General features: G+C 44.2%; 1 long non-coding RNA gene and 1 pseudogene across 1 annotated transcript in view; one reads left to right on the top strand and one right to left on the bottom strand.

Annotated features, from left to right (window-relative positions):
• The window catches only part of LOC136640901 (uncharacterized), a 59,658-nt gene that overhangs the window by 25,890 nt on the left and 12,098 nt on the right, over positions 1 to 21,670 (top strand). The window lies entirely within an intron of this gene.
• On the bottom strand, positions 16,060 to 16,176 carry LOC136642872 (5S ribosomal RNA; annotated as a pseudogene).

The following is a 21,670-nucleotide window of genomic DNA, read 5'->3' as shown; positions in this document are numbered from 1 at the left end:
GTTTGGTGAGTATGCTGAGAATTCCCTGTTCATGTGTTAGGAATTTATTTATTTCTTTGAAAGATTTTTATTCCACTTTTCCTCTTGGATACCCAAAGTGGTTCACAACACATTAAAAAATTGTTAAAAAAAACAAAACCCAGCACAATAAGGAACAAACTGCACATAAGAGAAAGCAAATGGCAATAGAAGCAAAATTTTAAAAAAATGAGAAAGTGTCCTGTTAGCAAAGACTAAATGGAGAAAGCAAACCAGAACAGAAAGTGGGAGGGATGCTTAACTGTAGTGGGAGGGATGCTAAAGCTGTGGTTCCACAATGGAGAAGGCCCTCTCCTTGTTGCTGCCAACCTAGATTCACTTAATGGCAGCACACACAGGCGGGAGGGACTTTCCTCCCAGATTACCTTAGTGGATGGGTTTTCACATATGGGAGGAGGCAATCTGGTGGATACCCTGGTCCCAAACTGTAAATGGCTTTGAAGGTCAAAACCAGCACTTTGAATTGCACCTAGAAATGACATGGGAGCCTGTGCAGCCACAGAAGCTGTCCAGAGTCAAATGGGCCACCATGTTCTGGTGGCCGAATTGCAGTTTCTGCACAGTCTTCAAAGGCAGACCCACATAGAGAGTGTTACAGTAATCCAATCTTGATGTCATCAGTGCATGGAACACTGTAGTTAGGCCTAGCTAAGGTCGCAGATGGCACATTGGCCAAAGTTGGGCAAATGCCACCCTAGCCACCTCTGCCATGTGATTGTCCAGGGGCAGCAAAGAGTCCAGGAGGATATCCAAACTGCAAGCCTTCTGCAGAAGAAGTGGAACCCCATTCAGAACAGGTTGACACTGCAATATTGCATAACAGTTCTTCAGACCAAGAGTACCTCTGTTTTGTTTAGATTTAATTTCAGCTTGTTGACCTTTGCCCAGTCCCCTGCCTCCTCCACGCAGGATGTTTGTGGCCATCGTGAGGTTAGATGACACAGAGAGATAGAGATGGATGTCATCTGCAGATTGATGACTCTGGATGATCTCCCATCATGTAGATGTTGAATAGCAATGGGGGATAAGATGGATCCCCATGGCACACCACAAGCAGAGGTCAGGATGCTGAACAAGAGCTCCCCCCATTACTACCTTCTGGAATCTATCAGCTAGGAAGAACCAGAACCACCGTCAAACAGTTCCCCAAGTCATATCTCATTCCAGAAGGTCACGTGGTCTATGGTGCTGAAAGTTACTGAGAGGTTCGGTAGGACCAGCAGGGATGTATTCCCCCTGTCTAGTTTCCTGTGTAGATCATCCACAGGGGTGCTGTTCCACGCTGTTTCTCTCCCAAATCCAAGCCTCAGTCAGATTGAAAAGGGTCCAGATAATTAGTTTCATCCAGGAAGCTCCAAGTTGGCACCCCCCTACCTGCCCAATCACCTTGCCTAGAAACAGGAAGCTAGAAACTGGCCAGGAATTATTCAATATTGTGAAGTCTAAGGAAACGTCTTCAGGAAAGGTTACACCATGGACAGCTTCAAAGCTGGTGACAACACCCACCCCTCCAAAGATGAATTTACCACCCTTCCCAACCACTTGGAAGGTCCATGTCAAGCTGTCTGATAAGAAATGCTGGGCAAGGATCAGGCAGACACATAGATGGCCTCACATTCTAAAGGATCCTATCCAGATCCACCATTATAAATGAAGAATGAAGTCTATGAATGATAGATGACTGTCTTCCTGTAATTTTTCTAGCTTGCTCTGCGGTTTAATTTATGCATTAGGCTTTTAAGGACCCTGTGCTAATGAGACTAGAACATGGAAAAAAAAATAACCTGTCAAAATATTATTTTGGAACTGGTTAGGTTTTGACTCCTGTCATTTTGTTTAACATTTGGCATAGTTCTGTTTCTGTCATTCATAAATATATGCATAAAATTAAGTGAAATTTGCTTGTACTATAATTCATACATGCAGCAACCATGCACGCTTCAACTGAGTGAGAGGGAAAGAGTGGGGTTGTATCAAATGACTTCCACTGATTTCTGCTGGCAGACAAAATTTGCAGCTAGTATGGGAGGTGGCCTGCCATGTATCAGTGGCATCACTAGGGGGGTCTGGGAGGTGCGGGTGGCACAGGGGAGGTGACACCACTACTGGCCAAAATGTTTAAAATCTTGGTATTTTCAAATAATATCATCTTATTATATATCAATTGATGTGTAATATAATGTAGAATGCAGTGAAACAAACCATGTTGAAATATCTCTATGCTATCAAGACTTATAACAAAAAAACAACAACGGCAGGATGGGGTGATGGTACATCACCACACTCACTGCCTAGGGTGTTGCCCTGGCTGCTGCATAGGAGGAGGTCCATCATAAGGGTGATGAACTGGCCTCCTGCACAGGTTGATGCAAACCCTACTGACGCCACTGCCGTGTATTGCTTAGAAACCTTCCATTTGTGTACAAAGAGTGTGATGGGTTTTGCACCCGTTTCTGACAAATATATTTTAGAAGTTGCAAGCATTTAAGTGAATTGTTTCCAAAATGCTGTAATTCCAGTGGGCCTGCAATTGTCCCTGAATGTTGTGTCATTTCCTCTTTGTTACCCCCGTAGATGAAAAAGTTCCTGTAATGTGGAGAGTCTCAAAAAGTAAAAGAAAAAACCACTGGCTTAGTGTAGAACAAAATAGCTCAGCTTAATGGCATAAAAATGGATTCCCCCTCTCTTCTAAGCATAGGTTCAATGAGGTGCTAACATCAGAAGCCTTTCCAAGATTGTATTTATGGCTGATACATAAATATATGCAATCATTTGGCTGATGGTATATATGAAGATACACAATCTTCATATTTTGGGTTCATGCAAGAAGCAAGTTGTGTTTTTATTAGCTTATTGAGTGAGCATAATCATGCCCCATGGAAGTCCCATTGAAATGAATTTGAACTGGCATTTCTGTGGAGTGTATATAGGAGAATTTCTGGGTGGACATGTCCATTTACCTTGAGACATGCTGGCTGCGTACGTGTCACTTAGCCAAGAAGAAAAAAATAATTTTCCCCCAATTCAGTTATTAATCTTAGTAACCCTGCCTGTAGAAAAAGAAGTCAAGGCAAATGGGACTCAGACCAGCACACCTGACAATACTTCATTAAGTGGGTTGTTCGGAATGACACACCAGCCTGTGATCTGAACCAGTGGTGGATATCTCATAGCATACAGACAATGTGAAGGAAAATTGACCTTGAAAAAGAATGGTTTGCTATGGGCAAAGTTGTCATGAGTCTTTAAAATATGTTGTCGTGAGCTACTGATCAGAAGATATCTTTCCAAGTTCTACATTTGGAAACAGGGAGGAGAAAACAACTACTCCTTTCCATATTCAGAAGATGGTTTGTAGATAAGATACATCTTTAGAGGGAGGACCGAAATTAGGATGATGATGATGATGTTGATGAGAGACTCTCTCTCTCTCTCTCTCTCTCTCTCTCTCTCTCTCTCTCTCTCTGTGTGTGTGTGTGTGTGTGTGTGTGTGTGATCAGTTACTCTCCCCCTGCTAAATGAAAGAGGAGCACCCACTTTAAAAAGTGCCTCTTACCCAGTTAGCAGGAGTTACACTTCCCAAATCAGATCTTTCTAAAAGCAATGGTCAATAACAGTAATCTCCATGCAGCCTGATGCACAAGCACTGGGGGATAAGGCTTCACCAACTAAGGAGAGAAAAGGACATCAGTGTCTCCTCCTGTACAATCCGTCCTCAGTATCCACAGGAGATTCTTTCCAGGACTTCCCGCGGCTATTGATTCCACAGATGCAGAGGACCTCTCGGATGCAACTGGAAGTGCCTTCTGGTCATGTCTGGGAGGTGTTTTGAGGCCTGGGGAGGCTGTACCTCCTCATGCCTCAGAAGACCTCTCAAATGTGACTTCTGGTCTTGTCTAGGAGGTTTTCTAAGGCCCTCCAGTGCAGGTTTGTGATTTGCATTGAGTCAAATCAGCAGATCACAAACCCACAGATAATGAGGATGAGCCTTTATCTTGTAACATCTCTAACAGAGAAAGGGTTGCAATAATACAGGAAGTCTCTACAGACCTATGCAACCTCCATTATACCAAAGAGGCTAATAATGATGGGGCCTGCAAATGAAGTTGCTTTTGTGACATAGGCATTGGTTTTTGGAATATTCTGCAATGCTATTTCTTTGGCGGGGCAGGTCTGCATAACCTGTTAGTTATTTGATTTTCTCTGTAAACTGCTTTGTGAACATTTTTTGGTAGTCAGTCAGTCAGTCAGTCAGTCAGTCAGTCTGTCTGTCTGTCTGTCTGTCTGTCTAAACAACAATAGCAGGTGAAATCCGAGGAGTGAGACTGTCACTTGCCCTGTGTTCGCTCATGGAAAATACGACTGTGTTTCTAGTGTTCAAGCACACAAAATCAAGTGTAGGAAAGTCAAGTGATGTGATGCAGGTGTGTGAATCAAGACTTGCTTAAGCAGAAGATTTAAATGGTTTCAATATAGTAATGCTAGTCACTCTAGGAGCAATCCTGACTTTGGGTTGGGCCAGTGCAAGTCCCTTGTGCCACCCCAGTAGGGTCGCAAACATGCCATAAAGCACCTTGGGAGTTGGTTGGGCCAGTGCAGGGAAGTGCGCCGGCGACAATGACTATATCCAGCCTCTGTGCTGACTTGGAGACAGAGGGTTATGTTGGCCAAGGGTTATGTTGGCCAAGCAGGGAGTGGGAGGCAGGACTGGGTCCTGGCTATTATGCCAGATTCCAATCCCTTTCCCCATTCTGGGAGACCTCCTGGCCTTCCTGTTCCAGCGCAAGATAGGATTGCGCTGTCTGGAAGGGATATAGCTAGTGAGTTATTTTCTTCATGTGCAAGAACTTGTGCATACATAGAATTTTTACATAGGATTTTTGTTGTTGTCTAATTTTCTTAATCAGAAGAGCAGCAACTTTTCATTAGAGTGGCAGGTCCTTCTTAAAAGATGAAGAGTTTAAGCACCAGCTTGTGATGTAGTGTAAAGTAGCATACTACATAAAAAAAAAACTGCATAAAAAATCCTGCATTCTTTAATTAGGAACCGTAACCGATTATGGAAAAGTAGATTCCTTTGCAGATCCACCATTTGGATCAAGAACCTTCCCATGTACACAGTTGATGTTGCCCACATTATTAATAAACTCCAAACTTAAAAAAAATACAGACACATTTTAATTGGTTACAATATGAGGTGGGATTCTTGGCTTAACATCTTCTGCTTAAAGTCTCTATAACTGTCATTCCCCCTGTGAATTGTCCTCACATAGTGTGTATGTATACTTTTTGCTTGTTTTTAAATGCTCAGGATGGAGTGGTTGCTTTGCCCTGGGGAAGTAAATAGACGCTCCATTTTTTTTTTTAAAGAAGCTCTGAGCATCCATCAGTATATGGCCACTAGGGACCAAACTGAAGACCACTACAGTTCAGTTGAAGAGCTCTCAGCTAAGGCTGAAGGATCTGTCTCTGTTACAGCAGATAGTGCTGTACATAAAGAACAGAGGAGGACACCCAGTTCACTCTTCCATGGGCATTTCAACATTTCTGTCCTTAGGGAACGCTTTCTACATCAACGTGTCAATATCTTGAAGAAGAGAGCAAGATATGTTCTAGGTATATGGAACGGGTGGAGTCTCCCCAAACACTATTTGATGATGTGACATTGTTGTTTTTTTTTGACATTGTTTTTATTTTTATATTTCCAAGTGGATTCATGAATGTTTTCTCAGCAGGACATATTTGATTTACAGCACCCATCTAGCACATGATCTTGCAAGTGCAGTTATGTGTGTGCACCCAGGAGGGAAACCCAGATATCAAAGCTGAGCAGAAATTCCTTTGCCATGCCTATTACATTTATGGAGATTTCTTTGTGGTACCCCCCCCCCCCCCAATGTACATCTTTCATTAGAACACACTCACTCCTCCCTTTCCTTTTCTATAGCTCACATCCTTTGTGGAAAGTCTAAAGATGTGCTACATCTAACACAGGCTAAGTGCACTGCTTTTGATGGGTTTACTTAAGGACACTTTGTTCTGTGCTAGAGTGTGACCAAGATGGTTTTGAAAAAGAAGTGGGTATATTGGATGTCATTGTTCATCCAAGTTCATTCAAAAACTCCATGTGTGGATTAGGGCTGGCCCATCCATGAGGCCAACTGAAAGCAGTTGCCTTGGGCAGCAGATAGGGGGGTTCCCTACCTACTTTCCTCTGCTGTTCCTCCTTCTTCCACTCCCTGGACTGGAAAAGGAAGAGAGTGACAGAGAGGAAGAGAAAATGTGGATGTTAGGAGAGTGCTGAGTTAGAACCCTAGAGAGTGGGAGGAGCAGAGTCTGGCCCTGATCACTTCTGTTACATGGGTGGGAGGAGAGAAGTGATATAGGAGCCAGGTACTCCACACCAGTCACCAAACATGCAGAAATATCTCTTAAGGGAACTAAATTTGTTCCCTGGGAACTAAATTTGGGGAACTAAATTTGTGCATCTGAGAAGAACTAGATCCAAGAGGTACAAACTGCAAGAATGGAGATTCCAGTTGAACATCAGGATGAAATTCTTGATGGCAAGTGCAGTTCGGCAATAGAACAGATTGGTGAGGGAGGCAGTGGATTCTCTCATACTGGAGATCTTCAAGCAAAGACTCAACAAGCAGTTGCTGGAGATGCAAATTTCCTGCTACAGGGAGGAGGTTGGACTAGATGACCTTGTGGGTTCCTTTCAACTCTATGATTCTTGAAATTGTGTGATCAGTGCCTTTTCATGATTAAGTGTATTCACTGAGTAGAGGGTCATATATTACGTACATCAGGCAGAAATGAGGATGACTAAATAGGACGACAGAGCTGATAGTAAACCAAAGCCTGCTGTCTCTTGGCTCCCTCTGCCCTTTGCATGTAGGGAAACCAGCTGCCCACACTCAAATGAAGAATGTAGGAAAGGTGCCATGAAACCATAATTCCAAAGGCCAACCATTTTTTAAAAAACCATTTGTCAAATGGCTGAAGGTCAGTCACCCGGGTTGACACTGCACCCAATGAAGCCAGTTAGAAGCTCCATCTGTTTTGCCTTTTCTTCTCAGCTTTTCAACACCTGCAACGTTCCAAGGTGTCATTATGTTCTATCCAAATCTGTCAATTATTTTCCCTTCAGTTTAAGACTTTTATAGACGTGCCAAATGCTCTCTGTATATTTTTATCTTTAAAGACAAAGATGAAGGATGCTTTTACAATCAGGACTTTTTCCCCCATCATTGTGATAGACGCATATTGATAGAAATAGCTCTGGCGCCAGGTGACACTGGGTTCACTGTTTCCATCATGGAGACAGTTTATATCCAAAGCACTGTTGTGTAGACCTGTGAAATGCAGCATCAGAGGATGGAACTTAGAGCTATTTTGCTGTAGATCAAAGCCGGCGATCTACTGGCTGGGTTAGTCTAGGCCGATAAAAGTGGGACAATCCCATTGTTTTATCTTACAAGAATTCTGACCACAGCACCTTTTTGTCTCTGCCCTTCTGAACTTGTCTATTGTCTTGCCAGAGCTAGTAAAAACCTTTAAGAAGTACACATGCTACTTGGGGTGAAGAAGATTGTGGCAAACAGGAAGGGACAAAAGAGACAAAAATGAATGCCAACTCAGCATGTACATATCAAGCAAACTGCTAGTCCCAGTGAAGGGAACAAATCAGCTCCAGGCTGTTGAGATTATTTGTACAGTTGATCCTCTGTACAGTTGGTGGGTTATCTGAACAGTTTTTTGGGTACAGGTCATGCCAACGCCCAGTGAATTAAAAAAAAAATTAGTGGATAACCAAATCAGTGGAAAAATAGCTTTAAAGATCCACTGTCAAGTTTCTTGCTCCTCCATTGTAGCCACAGAATGCATTGGTATAGACACTATACAGCATTCAACCACTAGATGGGGTGAGTAATGGAATCTAGTGGAATGAAATTACAATTATTTAACAGCATGAAGGTGGGAAATTGGATTTTGGTGCTTTTTTCCTTGTTGCAAGGCATTTAAAGGTGACTACCTATCAGTGCATTAAATCAGTGGATGAGTTAAATCAGTGAGTTAAATCAGTGGATACCAAATCAGTGGATATTGAGGTCCCATCTGTATAGTTGGTTTGCAATCAGCAGATTTGATTCAGTGTGGATCGTAAGCCTGCATTAGAGGGCCTCAGATGTTTAGTGAAAAAATGGAAGTGCCTTTCAGAAGGCTTTGGTAGGTCTTCTGAGATGGAGAGAGATTGCATGTGGCCTCCCTGCAACTCAGAAGGCTTGCCCGAGCCTTCTGAAAGGCATTCCATTTTTTTTCCAGCCCAGCTCTCAGTGGATTCCATTATCTGCAGAAATCGGTATCTGCAGGTGGTCTGGGAATGGATCTTCCATGGATATTGAGGGCCCACTGAATAGCACTTTTCAACAAAAACATTCACAAAGCAGTTTACCAAGCTAAAAAATACCAATAATAAAAAATAAGTTGGTTTCCTGTCCTGAAAGGGCTCACAATTTATAGTGAAAGGAGGATCAGAGCTTCACTGGTTTGGGAAGGGTTGGGCACTGTGAGGCCTTTCTGGAAGCTGCATCCTCATTGGTCTGTCTCTTTCCTTTCTCTGGGCTCAGAGGCACCAGTCTTACACGTTGGCAGAATCAACCTAGTCCAAGTTGTGAATGACGCTCCCCCCTCTCTACTGAAGAATACAAGCAATAATACTACCATAATTCTTTGTCATGAACAACAGTATGATGCAGACAGCAACTTCATGTTATAACAGTATCCTCAGTAACCTTATGTTATAACAAAGGGTTCAATCCTGTCCAATTTTCCAGTGTCGGTGCAGCCATGCCAATGGGGCATGCACTGTATCCAGTGGTGGGGAAGTAATCACAGAGGCATCCTTAAGGTATGGGAACATTTGTTGCCTTACTTTGGGGCTACACTGCAACTGCACCAGTGCTGGAAAACTGGATAGGAATGGGCCCAATTTCAGGACTCAGGTTTCCAGGGATGGAAAGCCAGAGAGAGCTCTTTATCTCCATTTCTTCAGTGTACTGGCATAGCTAGTTAATCAAGAAACATGGCAATGTAGGACCAAACATCATCCCTCTATGTACCCAAGGATTAGGAAAAGAAAGGACTCAATTTGGTCCTGACTTTTTAGAGTAAAATTGCCTACTTGAGCTGAGAAAGAAGATACCTTATTCTGAGGGCTTAGAGCCAATGAGAACACCCTCCCCTCCCCATGTGCCCGAGTGACTTCTGAGTAGAAGTTTAAACGGGTTTAGGAGATCACATCTCCACTAGGTAACAGAGCTAATTAATATTTAGAGAGATGGAATTCCCAGCATGGGGTAGGATGAAGGGAGAGCCTTTTTTTGGATCATGTCAGCATATCTCAACAAAGGGGCTTGCATATGGAATCAGAGAACAAAGAGAGAGATAGCTACAGGGAAACCAATTTCACTGCTAGGCTTTTGCAGCAAGCATGCTAAAGCTTTTTGACATTCTAAATTGGAGTTTACATTTTAACATGGCTTCAACATAGCCAAGCAGGCATAGTAAAAGTGGTTTGCACCATCCGCGCAAGCGGCCGATTTTCCCTGCCCTGCCTCATGCAGTCAGGCTGGGGCTATTCTTCAATTGGCTGCTGAGCCAAGGGAAGCAGGAGCTGAGCTCTGGTCAGGTGTGTGGGCTCCTGACCAGGCTCAGTTCAGCCAGAGTGGCGACACCTGCCCTCCTGCTGTATTTCCAATCTGAGATTAGATGGTTGCTCATCGGAGGGCAGGGTAGGAATTTTTGCTGTCATCTGGATTGGCCTTGGTTGGCAGTTTTTTTGCTTACCCCAGACTGGCCAGGGAGTGGACAGTCTTGTATTGTTAGGAGTTTGTAACTTGGTCACTTGGTGTGATGCGTGTGGGGTAGGGTAGGTAGGGCCACCTTGATGTCCAGTCTGAGGCAGCAAAGTCAGGGTGCAAGCCATGACCGCTCCCATGATCCCTGACTGGCTTGTCAAGGATGGCTGGCAAGCCCCTTGACTGCATTCGCAAGGCTTAGCAAGGATCATCCTGCAGGCTAAACAGTTCCACTGCCTTGACCCTTCTGGGTTGGCTGTGAAAGGCTGAATCAGACCTGGGGACTGAATTTGGCCTTGAGTCGGATGGTTTGCCCTAAGAGATCTGTAAGGGAGATAGATGGCTAGGGCCATTTTCCTCGGTCAAGTGCCCTACACACTGAATTGGTGTTTTTACTTATTCACCAACTAGACCTGCTGCAATTGTTGTCAAGTGTTAATAAAAGTGGACCAGTTTAAACTCAAGGCGCAGTGTAGTGTCTTTTTTGGTGGGTGCGGGGCAATAACAGTATGCGGGGCAGTTATAGCATGCACAGCAGAAGGAATTCATTGATGCCCCCCTTTTTTCTTTTTGGCCATATTGTGCAGTCTTATGGCTTGGATCCATTTGGATCCCCAAATTGTAGGCCAGGTATATCCACATAGAGCCACACTGGAGGCACACTTGCAGTAGTTGTGCAAGCTTCTGGTGCACATCTTAGTGTATGGTTCAAATTGGCAACCATTTGTGTCCAGTCTACTTTACCTCTACATTTTTATAGATCTATAAAAAAAATTGAAATTCAACTCAGTATATGTATTTGCATGAGTCTAAATTGGTTACAGATTCTTGCCTTTTGAATGGAGTATTTTTTGCTCTGCCTAATTTTTGGTTCTCCATCTCCATTTTGATATTTTTAATCCTTTGAATTGCATGATAAATGGCTCTTCAGTAACTTCATTAACGATAAAGTCTCTGGGGAAGCGGATGAGATCTTCCTGCGCTGCAGTATAAATTGTGGCATTATATGTGACAGCACTGCTGATGCATCAGGATATCAGTATTTTGAAAAGGATAATTGAAAACAATTTGCCATGTATTACTGTAGGGCAGCGGTTCCCAAACTGTGAGCCATGGTTCACTGGGGAGCAGCTGAAACCAGTCAGGGAAGCCACAGAATCCTCGCAAAAATCCTGCTGCCATATACAACCTATCAGATTGTAGTCCTAATGGGGAACTGCGGCTAATGGTCCAGTTGGTCAAGGGAGCTGCCAGTTGAAAAAGTTTGGGAAACACTGTTGTAGGGGGTTGTTTGTGGCAATGTTTGCCTCACCAGTTCCTGGATCTGGCACACTATGGCAATAAACTAATTTACAGTCCAATCCTATTGATGCCTAGCCAATATCCCTATTCCCTCACAGTTCGCTGGAGTGTAGGGGAGATTGGCCTAACTCTCTCTGTGCGAGTGTGCACAGGTGCATTACATTCTGTTGTGGAGCCCAATGGAGCACACACATTGTGACCATTTTTCCATGCGTCCTTAAAAAAGTGCCTTTTATATCACCCATATTTGTTGCCTACTCTATGTCTGGGTATTGGCTTAGAGCTGTGGTTCCCAGACAAGTCACTACCCCACACAGCCACTTCTTCCCAGCTGAGCCAGGTGCCATCATCTTGGATATCATGAAATCTTATGAGATCTAAGATGGTGGTGCTGGGGGAATGGGTGGGAGGGGCAACTAGGGGACATCCTGTGGTGCCCTGTGAGTGTGCCATGACACCCTAAGACACTGCAGTGCACACTTTGGGAATCCCTGGCTTACAGTAACATATGGTGGTTTTCCTCCCACGTGTACCATCTCTAGAAAGATATGACTGATGGATAGATACTGTTGAGAAGCTGGGGTGCAGCTGCACCAGAGACCCAAGGCCAGGCGAGAATTTCCAGTGAATAATGAGGGGTAGACTCAGCAATGCACCACCATCAGAAGCCTGTTTATAAAGTATTTACAAATGTACAGTGCTGCGGCAGCGCAATAAAGGAAAACATCAAAAGTACAACTAGCCACAATCGCCAACTCCTCCGACATGGATTCACGCTGACACTCCTAATAATGACTCCCACACCTTAGGCTGTCCAAGCCCTGAATATATACTAACACTGGCCAATGGGAGGTAGGTTATAGTCTTATGACTTGTGACTCATAGTCTTGTGACTGTGAATTGCAAGGTATTGCATCAGCCAATTCCATGATGCAACAGGAATACATTCATTTGCTTTGTTACTTGGCATTTGTCCATAATACCGTTTCCATTGGTCACTTGTACACCAAATGATATGCTTTGATATGCTTTACACTAGCAGAGGCTATACAGGCACTCACATTGTGGCACATTACATGGCACTGCATTGCTTTCATCCAGGCCAAGACATCAGGGTCTATCCTTGCCCAATTCTACATGGGTATGGGGCATACCCGCCGCAACATGGGGCATACACACTCAACAAAAATGTCATTTTTTGGAACTGCTGCACTCACAGAAATCATGACCAAGTACATCCATGTACGTACAAGATTAGTATGAGATCACATGAGATAGTTTTCCACTTGGATGCAGCACAAAGGAATACAGCACAAAAGAATGGTTGCATGAATGGGCCCTAAGACTTGAACAGGGAGCATCTCCTAATTTCATTACCTCTCACAACGACTCTGCTATGCATGGTACAGGTGTTTGATTTGTAAAGGAACAGTGGAAGCTGCAACTATGGCTCCTACAAGTTGACTTAGAATAAAGGCCTGATATGCTGCAGACTGAAGGGAATTGTTCTTAAGTAGATGATACACTTAAACCACAATTTCCTCCATGAACCTCACCTCTTTGGCACAAAGGTCAGCAACCAAGCAAATCCCAGACAATACTTTCCTAGCTGAGTTTCATGGTGAGGTGATTTTGTCATGCCTGCATGCAGCCAAGAAACACTATGGACCTACAGCTCCAACCTGGGCACTGTTTATTGTTTTCCCAACCATACTCGTATCACTAGAGGTATGGTTAGACCTCCCAGTCCACAGAGACCTCATTCTCTGTGGTGGGTTGCAACATGGGAATGACTTACTGGGGGGTGGAAAAGCCTCTCCTGGGTTGCACTGGGCTGGTGGCCCACTCTACTGGCCTCTGTGGGTCTCAGAATGGTCTGCAGAAGCCTCAGAAAGTTACTTCTGGTTTTTGGGAGCAAACTAGAAGTGGCTTTCTAAAAAACGATAGTGGCTTTCTGAGGCTTCTGTGGGCCATTCTGAAGCATTCAGAGGCCAGTAGAGTGGATTGCTGGCCCAGTGTGTCCCAGAAGAGGCCTCCCCACCCTCCCAGTGAGTATTTTGGCTTCCAGAATGGTTCTGATTTGGAGCCAAACTGGAGCAAGGCTGGTTGGGAGGCCACAAGTTCTACCACATGTGGGCTTGCGACCCACAGTTTGGGAAACCCTGCATTTGAGTACTGGCAAACAGCACAGTACTTCTCAGAACTGCCCAGAACTATAGGTTTGTGAAGAGGGCTCTGAGACAATTATGAAGGTGAAACATTTATCATATTAACACCTAAGTTTTGGCATTTCCTTAAAAAAAAATGGAGGCCCTGGAATCTTAGTGCAATATATCAGTGACCAGATGTAATTGCTTTCTCTAAAATATGGCATTCTAAATGGATCTCTGACTTGGATATATGTAGCGAACAACTTAATTTATGTAGAGGCAGTGAATCTTAAAAGGGGAAGAGAGATGCATGAAACATCAGCACTATTCCTCTTCAATTATATTATAAGATGTAACTCATTTGGGGTTATTTTAATTTTAATACACTTAAATTAAACACAAGTAACGCATTATAATTGGCTGGGTTTGAAGCCTATCTGTGGAACTGTAACTCTAGATTTATTACAGGGTTAAGACAAAGTCAGATGGACTTTATTATTACAGGCAGAAATGACAATCATTATTGACATCCATGTCAACCACATTCTGGCAATCCGTCCTCTCTTCTTCTTTCTCAAGGAGTTTACCCTGATTTTACAAATCAGCTTTGGCAAATTTAGGACTTCAGCAGGGATGCTGTCTTTTCCAGGTGCCTTGCCAAAGGCAAGGGAGTCCAGGGCCACGTGAAGTTCTTCTAGGGTTGGTTCACTGTCAAGCTCTTCCAGCACAGGCAGGCACTCAATGTTGTTCAGTGCTTCTTCGGTGACTACATTTTCTCTGGAATATAGCTCAGAGTAGTGCTGCACCCAGCGTTCCATCTGCTGCGCCCGATCCTGGATGACCTCGCCTGTGGGAAACCCTGGCCTCTGAGCGGCCCGCTTGGAGGCAGGCTGTGCAGCATGGCCTTTCCCAGTTTGAAGAGACACTTTGCCAACAGTCTGAGGCTAAGAGGCAAAGAAGGAAGGCCCATAGCCAGGGAGACAGACCAGGGACAGACTGCACTTGCTCCCGGTGTGGAAGGGATTGTCACTCCCGGATTGGCCTTTTCAGCCACACTAGACGCTGTGCCAGAACCACCTTTCAGAGCGCGATACCATAGTCTTTCGAGACTGAAGGTTGCCAATACATTATTATTTGGCAAATGCACTATCATAGAGGTGTAGGGCCATGAAGCTTTCCATGATCTGTTAGTGCAAATTCCATTCAATTTGATAGATCTGTTTTCGCTGGAGAACTGTGCTTCAAATGTTGCCTGTGTGCAGTGCCAGCCCAACTCCTCCCCTGCAATGGAGGCAGGGCATTGGTGGTGGTTGGCAACCTTCAGTCTCGAAAGGCTATGGTATAAGCCTACAGCACCCAGTATTCCCAGGCGGTCTCCCATCCATGTACTAACCAGGCCTGACCCTGCTTAGCTTATGAGATCAGACAAGATCAGGTATGTGCAGGGTAATAGTTGCTGCTTAGCCACTACAACTCATCAGCTGTAATGAATAACACACAGCAAAGCAGACATATGTGTATGTATCTCAGATCAGTAAAAGACAATGCGTACTATGGTTGCTGTACCAGGGATTCCTAATGGCTGTGGATGAACTCCAATGTAGCAGATTCTGGGATATGACTGCTCCAGCCTTGTCCACTAGTGAAATCTCAAAAGGTGATGGCATTCCTGGACTTCTATGTCTGCCTCCAGTAAAAACAACAGAAGCAGCCAGATCAGGGGTGTCAAACATAAGGCCCCCAGGTCAGATGTGGCCCAAGGAAGATCTTTATCCAGCCCTCAGGCTCTTCCAGCACCACCATTGACTGCTCTCAGCTGCTAAGCTGGCTAAGGTGCCACTGCTGAAAGGGCAGCCCATATGATCATTGGGCTCTCTTGTATCTTGAAAATATGATCAAGATTTGGGTATTATCTCTAGCTCAGTTCTGTATTCAGTGACTGGAAGTGGTTCTCTGGGGTTTCGGGATGGGTTCTTTCTCAGCCCTAGAAATATCAGGGACCCTTAGTATTTAAATTGTGTGTGCCACCACCAGGCCCAAGACCTCCTGATGCCTGAGGCTGCATGTCAAATGCTGCCCTCCTTACCTGATGATATCCCAGCCTTTGTTCCTCCCACTCTCCAATGTTCTAGCTCAAAATTCTCCTCCCTTCTACATTTTATCTTCCTCTCGGTCCTCCTCTTCCTTTTCCAATCCAGGGAGTGGAAGGAGAAGGAAGAGCAGTGAAGGTAAGTAGACAGAGATGAGTACCCACTATCTATCTGCTGCCTCAAGCAACCGCTTCAGTTGGTCTCAGCCTAGCTCCCACTGAAGAATGGCCCTGCCTCCTGTACGTGCATGGGGCTGGATTGGAGTGTAATTATTTTCTACAACAAACAGTGAAATACTGATGTACCTGGGCTGCTATGTAAAAAGTGATGTTATTCTGGTATTTACTGTGTTATTGGAACCTGTCGAGACTGTGGAACCCATTATATGAATGGTTAGATAAACGATTATGAAATATTGATTGAAGAGATGATAATTATAGAAATAAGACAGTATTGGCGGCAGTTCTGTGATTCCCTAGTGTTTTTCCCTTTGTATTACCCTGAATATATATGTGATTTTCCCTGTACCCATGCCTTAAATCAAGTGAAAGGGAAAGAGTGGGGTTGTAGCAAATGGTTGGTTGGCAACCTTCAGTCTCGAAAAACTATGGTATAAGCCTACAGCACCCGGTATTCCCAGGCGGTCTCCCATCCAAGTACTAACCAGGCCTGACCCTGCTTAGTTTCCAAGATCAGACGAGATCAGGGATGTGCAGGGTAACAGTTGCTGCTTCTTTCCCACTCCTATTGCTGGTGTGGTGCCACTTGGCTGTGTTAATGTTTGGGTAGGAGAATCTTGAGAAGGGCAGCTCCCATGCATAACATTTATGAAATCTTATCAGTGTTCTCCTTCCCCCATCGTTTGCCCATATAACAGGATTCCAGTATTCAAATACTGGACAGAAGCAATGTGAGATTCACCAAGTGGGAGCCAGGGATGGGCAAGTCAGACATGACTTGACTCAAGTCGGGTCACAAGACTCTGCCCCCTGTGACTTGACTCGAAAATGAGTCCCAAATGCTGCAGTAAGGTGTTAGTAAGTGACACCCTGGGGGGAGAGAGTGTGTGTGTGTGTGTGTGTGTGTGTGTGTGTGTGTGTGTGTGTGACACCACTAGTGACCAAAATCACTAAAATCACAGTTTGTAGGAATAATACCATCATGTTATATATCAATCAATGTGTAATTTCATGCAGAATGTGTTCTATCTTTGTTCTATCTGTTCTATCTGTTCAAAAGGTACAGCCAAAAAGCCAGTGGGGGCAGAGTGATGGTACATCACCACGCCTACCACCTGGGGTGTTGCCCCACCCACGGCATGGGGGTGACGCGCTGGTATACTGCACCGGGTGACGCGAACCCTAGTGACGCCATTGCCTGAAAGGTAGTTTTTGAGACCATTATATTTCCCCGTAACAAACATTAAAGACATTTAAATCTCCATTTCTACAAATTATCAGTTAATTTTAAAAAAGAAATTGGGCTTGTCTTTATCTAACTATTAATGGACTACTTACTGTCTGAGGAATTAGTTTCAGCTCCATTACTTGCACTTTGTAATTATTGCAACTCCTTTCAAAGAAAGAACAGGGCTATCTTTTATTCCATGTCTTGAATTAGCACAGGTTCATTGAGATGGGTAATAAATGCTGTAAGTGGATTAAGGTAGCAGAAAAGGACACAGACAATCCCATTGAGTATATAAATGCAATGCTGAGATTTTACATTGCTTGCTTCTCTGCAACATGACGAGTTGCTGAAATTTAAAAAAAACCAGACTGACTATGAATTGATGATTCCAAAGAAAACCAGCAGGAGGTAGCTACGTTTTGCTTTCTTTCTGGGTCTGAAAGCTAAAGGTGGTAATCGAACCTCAACTTTTGTTGAAAAGTGGTATATAAATACTGTTAATAATAATAATCTTAGGACTCATGACCAGCCCTGGGCACCTAAACTCCTATGTGATGTTACAGCCTGCACTTTCCTCTGAAATTACTGGAGGAAAAAATGAAAGAAATACAATCATGCTTAATCTTTGGTTGGTAATCACTTTATATGGGGCAGCAAATTTGCTACACAGTGCCTAAGAGGGCTTTCCTTTTCAAATACCATGTTGGGATGTGCATTTCTGTGGTTCAGAAACAATATAATCAGTGTTTATTTGCTAAGGACACCTTGTCTTGAATTTGATAATATTATTAACATGATGATGATGATGATGTATATACTGCTTGGAACAGTTCACAAAGTGGTTTACATAGTAAAATAAGGGCACAATCCTAACTCACTTTCCAGCACTGACATAAGGGCAGTGCAGCTCCGAGGTAAGGGAACAAACATTGCCTTACCTTGAGGAGGCCTCCATAACTGCCCCCCCCCCAACTGCAGGTTGCAGCACATGACCCACTGACACAGCTATACCAGTGCTGGAAAGTTGGTTAGGATTGCATCCTAAATCAATAAATACTTCCCTATCCCCAAAGGGGTTACAATAAAAAAAAAAATACAGAATAGATACCAGCAACAGGCAAGGGAAAAGATGCCCTGCCCTGAAGACACAGTTGCTCTCCCTCTGCTAAACAAACATAAGAGGATATTTCTTTGAAAAGTGGATTGAAAGGAAATCCAATCTTATAGCTCAATTAATTGTCTTCAGAGGTGCTGTTTGTCCACTCCTGCCTCATCTCCTTCCGCTGTTTCTCACCTCATTCATAATCAATCCCATCATTATCCTTTCTTTTTTGTTTTCATTCATACTACCACCTAGTGTCGTGTCACTCACAAGGACACACTGGTACTTCTAGAGAGTCTCTAGCTAAATCAGGGTTGCTTCTGTTTATATTCCTTCTGTAAAAATAGTTTTTAACTACCACTGGAGGGCAGTAGGAAGATGTACATGCTTCATTTTGACAAGACTGAAGGCAAAATGTTAGTGCTTTTGTTTGTTACATCATTTATGTAAATTTCACAGTTTAATTTCCTAGCCCCTATTGGCTTGTGTTAAATCAAAGTATCACTGTAATGAGAGTTGTTTTATTTACCGTATGTACCACATTTATATCCTGCATACCCTCCAAAGAGCTTGCAGAGGCATATAGGGGTAAATCCATGTTATTGTCACAAAACCCTGTTAAGTGACAGCCCAATGCTATCCACACTTTCCTGGGAGTAAGCCCCATTGACTGTAATGGGACTTACTTCTGAGTAGTTATACATAGGCTTGGGCTGTAAGTCGGTTGCAAAGGAATAATTTGCTCAAGTCCACTCAGTGACTGTTGTGGATTAAAACCCAAATCCAGCTGTTCATCTGCTATGCCATACTGGCTCTAGCTACAGGTTACAGGAGTTGTGGTCAGCAGTGCTAAATTTTAAACATAAGGGACACTCTGGAGATGTTTACCTTTAGGAATCTGTCATTACTGTCTGTCTACTGGTCAGTCATGAGATGCAGTTCTGACCCTTTCAAAAGAAAACATAAAAGGACAGAATTGATGGGTTGTGTCCATTCCAAAGCCTAGACTGGAATTTCTGGTCCCTATTTACTACTTTCTCACCATATATTTATTTTTGTTGCGCTGAACAAGGCTCAGAGATGACGTCTTGGTGACTGGAAAACCAAGAGCAGTGCCACGTGGCAAGAAGGGAGATTTCTCTTGTGTGCTGAGACAAAGGTGGCAGTGTTGCTGCATGGCATCTCAACTGTTTCCCTCCCCCTACATCTCTCTGACATACTGCTCTGCAGAGCAAAGTCACAGTGGCTTTTGGAGTTTGGGGTTTTCCAAAAGGCTAATGCAATGTACTGCAGCTGCTTTCTATCCTGCCACAGGCACAGGTCCAAACATGTGTGGCCCGGGCAAATAATCTCCCTCTTTCTGAAGAGGGAGACGAGAGTGGCAATAGCCTGGAGTGTCTTCTGGGAATCACTCTTGAGTTCCTGCTCCTCTGCTCTTTTCACTTCCCCCTCCCAGATTCTGCTATGGGAAGCATGAAGAGAAGCTGGAGGAGCAGTGGTCCAAGCTGCCCCTGTTAGAAAAGAAGAGGAATTCCTATGTGCAGTCTCAACAGCAGGCAAGTTTCAATCTATCTCCTGAGGCATGGGTTGGGGAAAGAGGCTTGGGCTCCACAGCTCAGTGGTATATTGGGTAATACAGTGGTATAATATATCACTATAGCAGAAATGGCATAGCCCCCTCCATCAACACATCAGCTTGCAACTAGTTTACAGGTAGAGAGACTTTCAACCAAAGTCTGTTAGGGCTCAAGCTTCATGAAAGAGACACACAATCAAGTATATAAAGGACTTGCAGCTATAGGCTAATGGCTCAGAAGAAGCGAGTATTTATTAGCAACCTCTGTCTCAACAAATCAATATTAAAATTAAATGCAGTTCCAGACTGACAGTGTTTGTATTCTGTCAGACAGCCATTGCCCAATTGGCTTCTCTGTGTGCATTGTGTGTCAGCAAGAGATATGGTCTGTCCTTCTTTCTGCTTAAACCAATAAATGCTTCTTCTGCCTCAGAGATTAGTGTTAATGATAGAGAACTACTCACACAGGAGGTCCATGTTGCAAAGTACTTTTTGTGTAGCTCATGATTAATTGGAGTTTTTGCATGTTTGTTGTTACCAGGGGCGGATCCAGGGGCAGCCATGGGCGTGTGGCCCTCCCAAACTGTTGCGCCAGCAGGGAAGGGCACCCACCAGGATGGGGAGTGAAGTTGGGCACCAGGGGAATGCCCACTGGCTGGGGTGTCAGCGGTAGGATTGCACCTGGTTGACACTCTGAATGGCATGAGGTCTCATAATATTATCACCCCCCTCTGGGCATAGATTCAAGCCCCAGAGCACTGTGCGTGCACAGCCCAAGCACAGCTGGGAGCCTATGTTTACCCTGGAAGCAGTAACCCCAGAGGGCGGTCAGAATGGGAGCCCAGGTCTACCGGGCAGGTTGATCTGGGCTCCAAATCCTGGCAGGAACTAATGTCTACCCACCCAGCAAATCTCAGCCACAGAAGCCAAAGGTCAATGGGGAGCCCAGGTCTACCTGCCTGGTTGACATGGGCTCTGGAGTTAAGGTAGTACTCATCAGGGCATAGGAAAGGGGGGTAAAGGGGGTAATTTGTACCCAGGCCCAGGGTCAGAAAGGGGGCCCAGGAGCCAAAGAAGGGCGCCCAGAAATTTTCTGAGATCTTACATTTTCCAGTCTCACCTAGACTCACTGCACATGAGGGTACATGACGGTGACTACTGCCGCAAGCTATATACACCAGGAATACACACATTCCTTAACCATGTCACATCTGGGAGGAAACTGACCTGCTACAGTAGTTCTTTGGCTTGTGGATCTGCTAAGGAGCATAGAGGAGCTCAGGGACACAGCTGTGGGACTGAAGCTGTTGCAGAAGTCAGTTTTGGTATATACAGGACACTTTTGATTCCAGTGTGAGACTAAATACAATGATTCTAAGCTCTTGCAATGATTTTCTATATCTGAAAGATTTTAGAGAGACTTAGGAGTGTGTTTGGTTTTCTATGTCTAGCTGCCAGCGGCAGGCAAACAGGTAGACCTGAGCTCTGCATTCGGAAGAATGGTAGACCTGGGCTGCAAAGACTATTCTGACTGTTGCTACTTTCCTCCTGCCTGTTTTGCCCTCATTCTGCCACTGCCACCCCCCCTCCCCCCGGAAGGGGCCCCATAGAAACTTTGTACCCCCTGATAAAATTGCTCTCAGAGGCCCTGGTACTCATGCCCCGCCCCCCCACCACAAACACTGGATCTGTCCCTGGTTGTGACACAGTAGTAGCTTAAAAGTGTCTTTCTAAAAAACACCCAAGGCTGCAATTTTATAGATGCCTATTTTGCTGAATCATTGGGGCAATCCTTCGCTGAAGTCCAAAGTTTTCAGTTTGTTGAAGCCTTTCCAATTATAGTATAGTAACCTTAATATTTAGTTAATATGTCAATATAATAGTAAGCCTGGTTCATGCTCCTCTGCACATTGCCTATGCTATTCTACTCTTTGGATTTGTATTAAATGCAGATGTTGTTCATATGACCAACAAAATAAGGCAACTCTTACTAGAACTCTTACTTTAGCCTCCCATACCTGGGAATAACGAGGCACAGCAAATGTATCATCTAGCTTATCTTAAAATGTTGACTGCACAAGGGCACCAGTCTGGGTCAGGATTGTTACACCAAAATGGAGAGAATTCTACACCTTACC

Source organism: Tiliqua scincoides, chromosome 2 (assembly GCF_035046505.1).
Source record: "Tiliqua scincoides isolate rTilSci1 chromosome 2, rTilSci1.hap2, whole genome shotgun sequence".
Lineage (NCBI taxonomy): Eukaryota > Metazoa > Chordata > Lepidosauria > Squamata > Scincidae > Tiliqua > Tiliqua scincoides.
The sequence above is the reverse complement of the archived record's forward strand: the minus strand, read 5'-3'. Positions and strand labels throughout refer to the sequence as shown.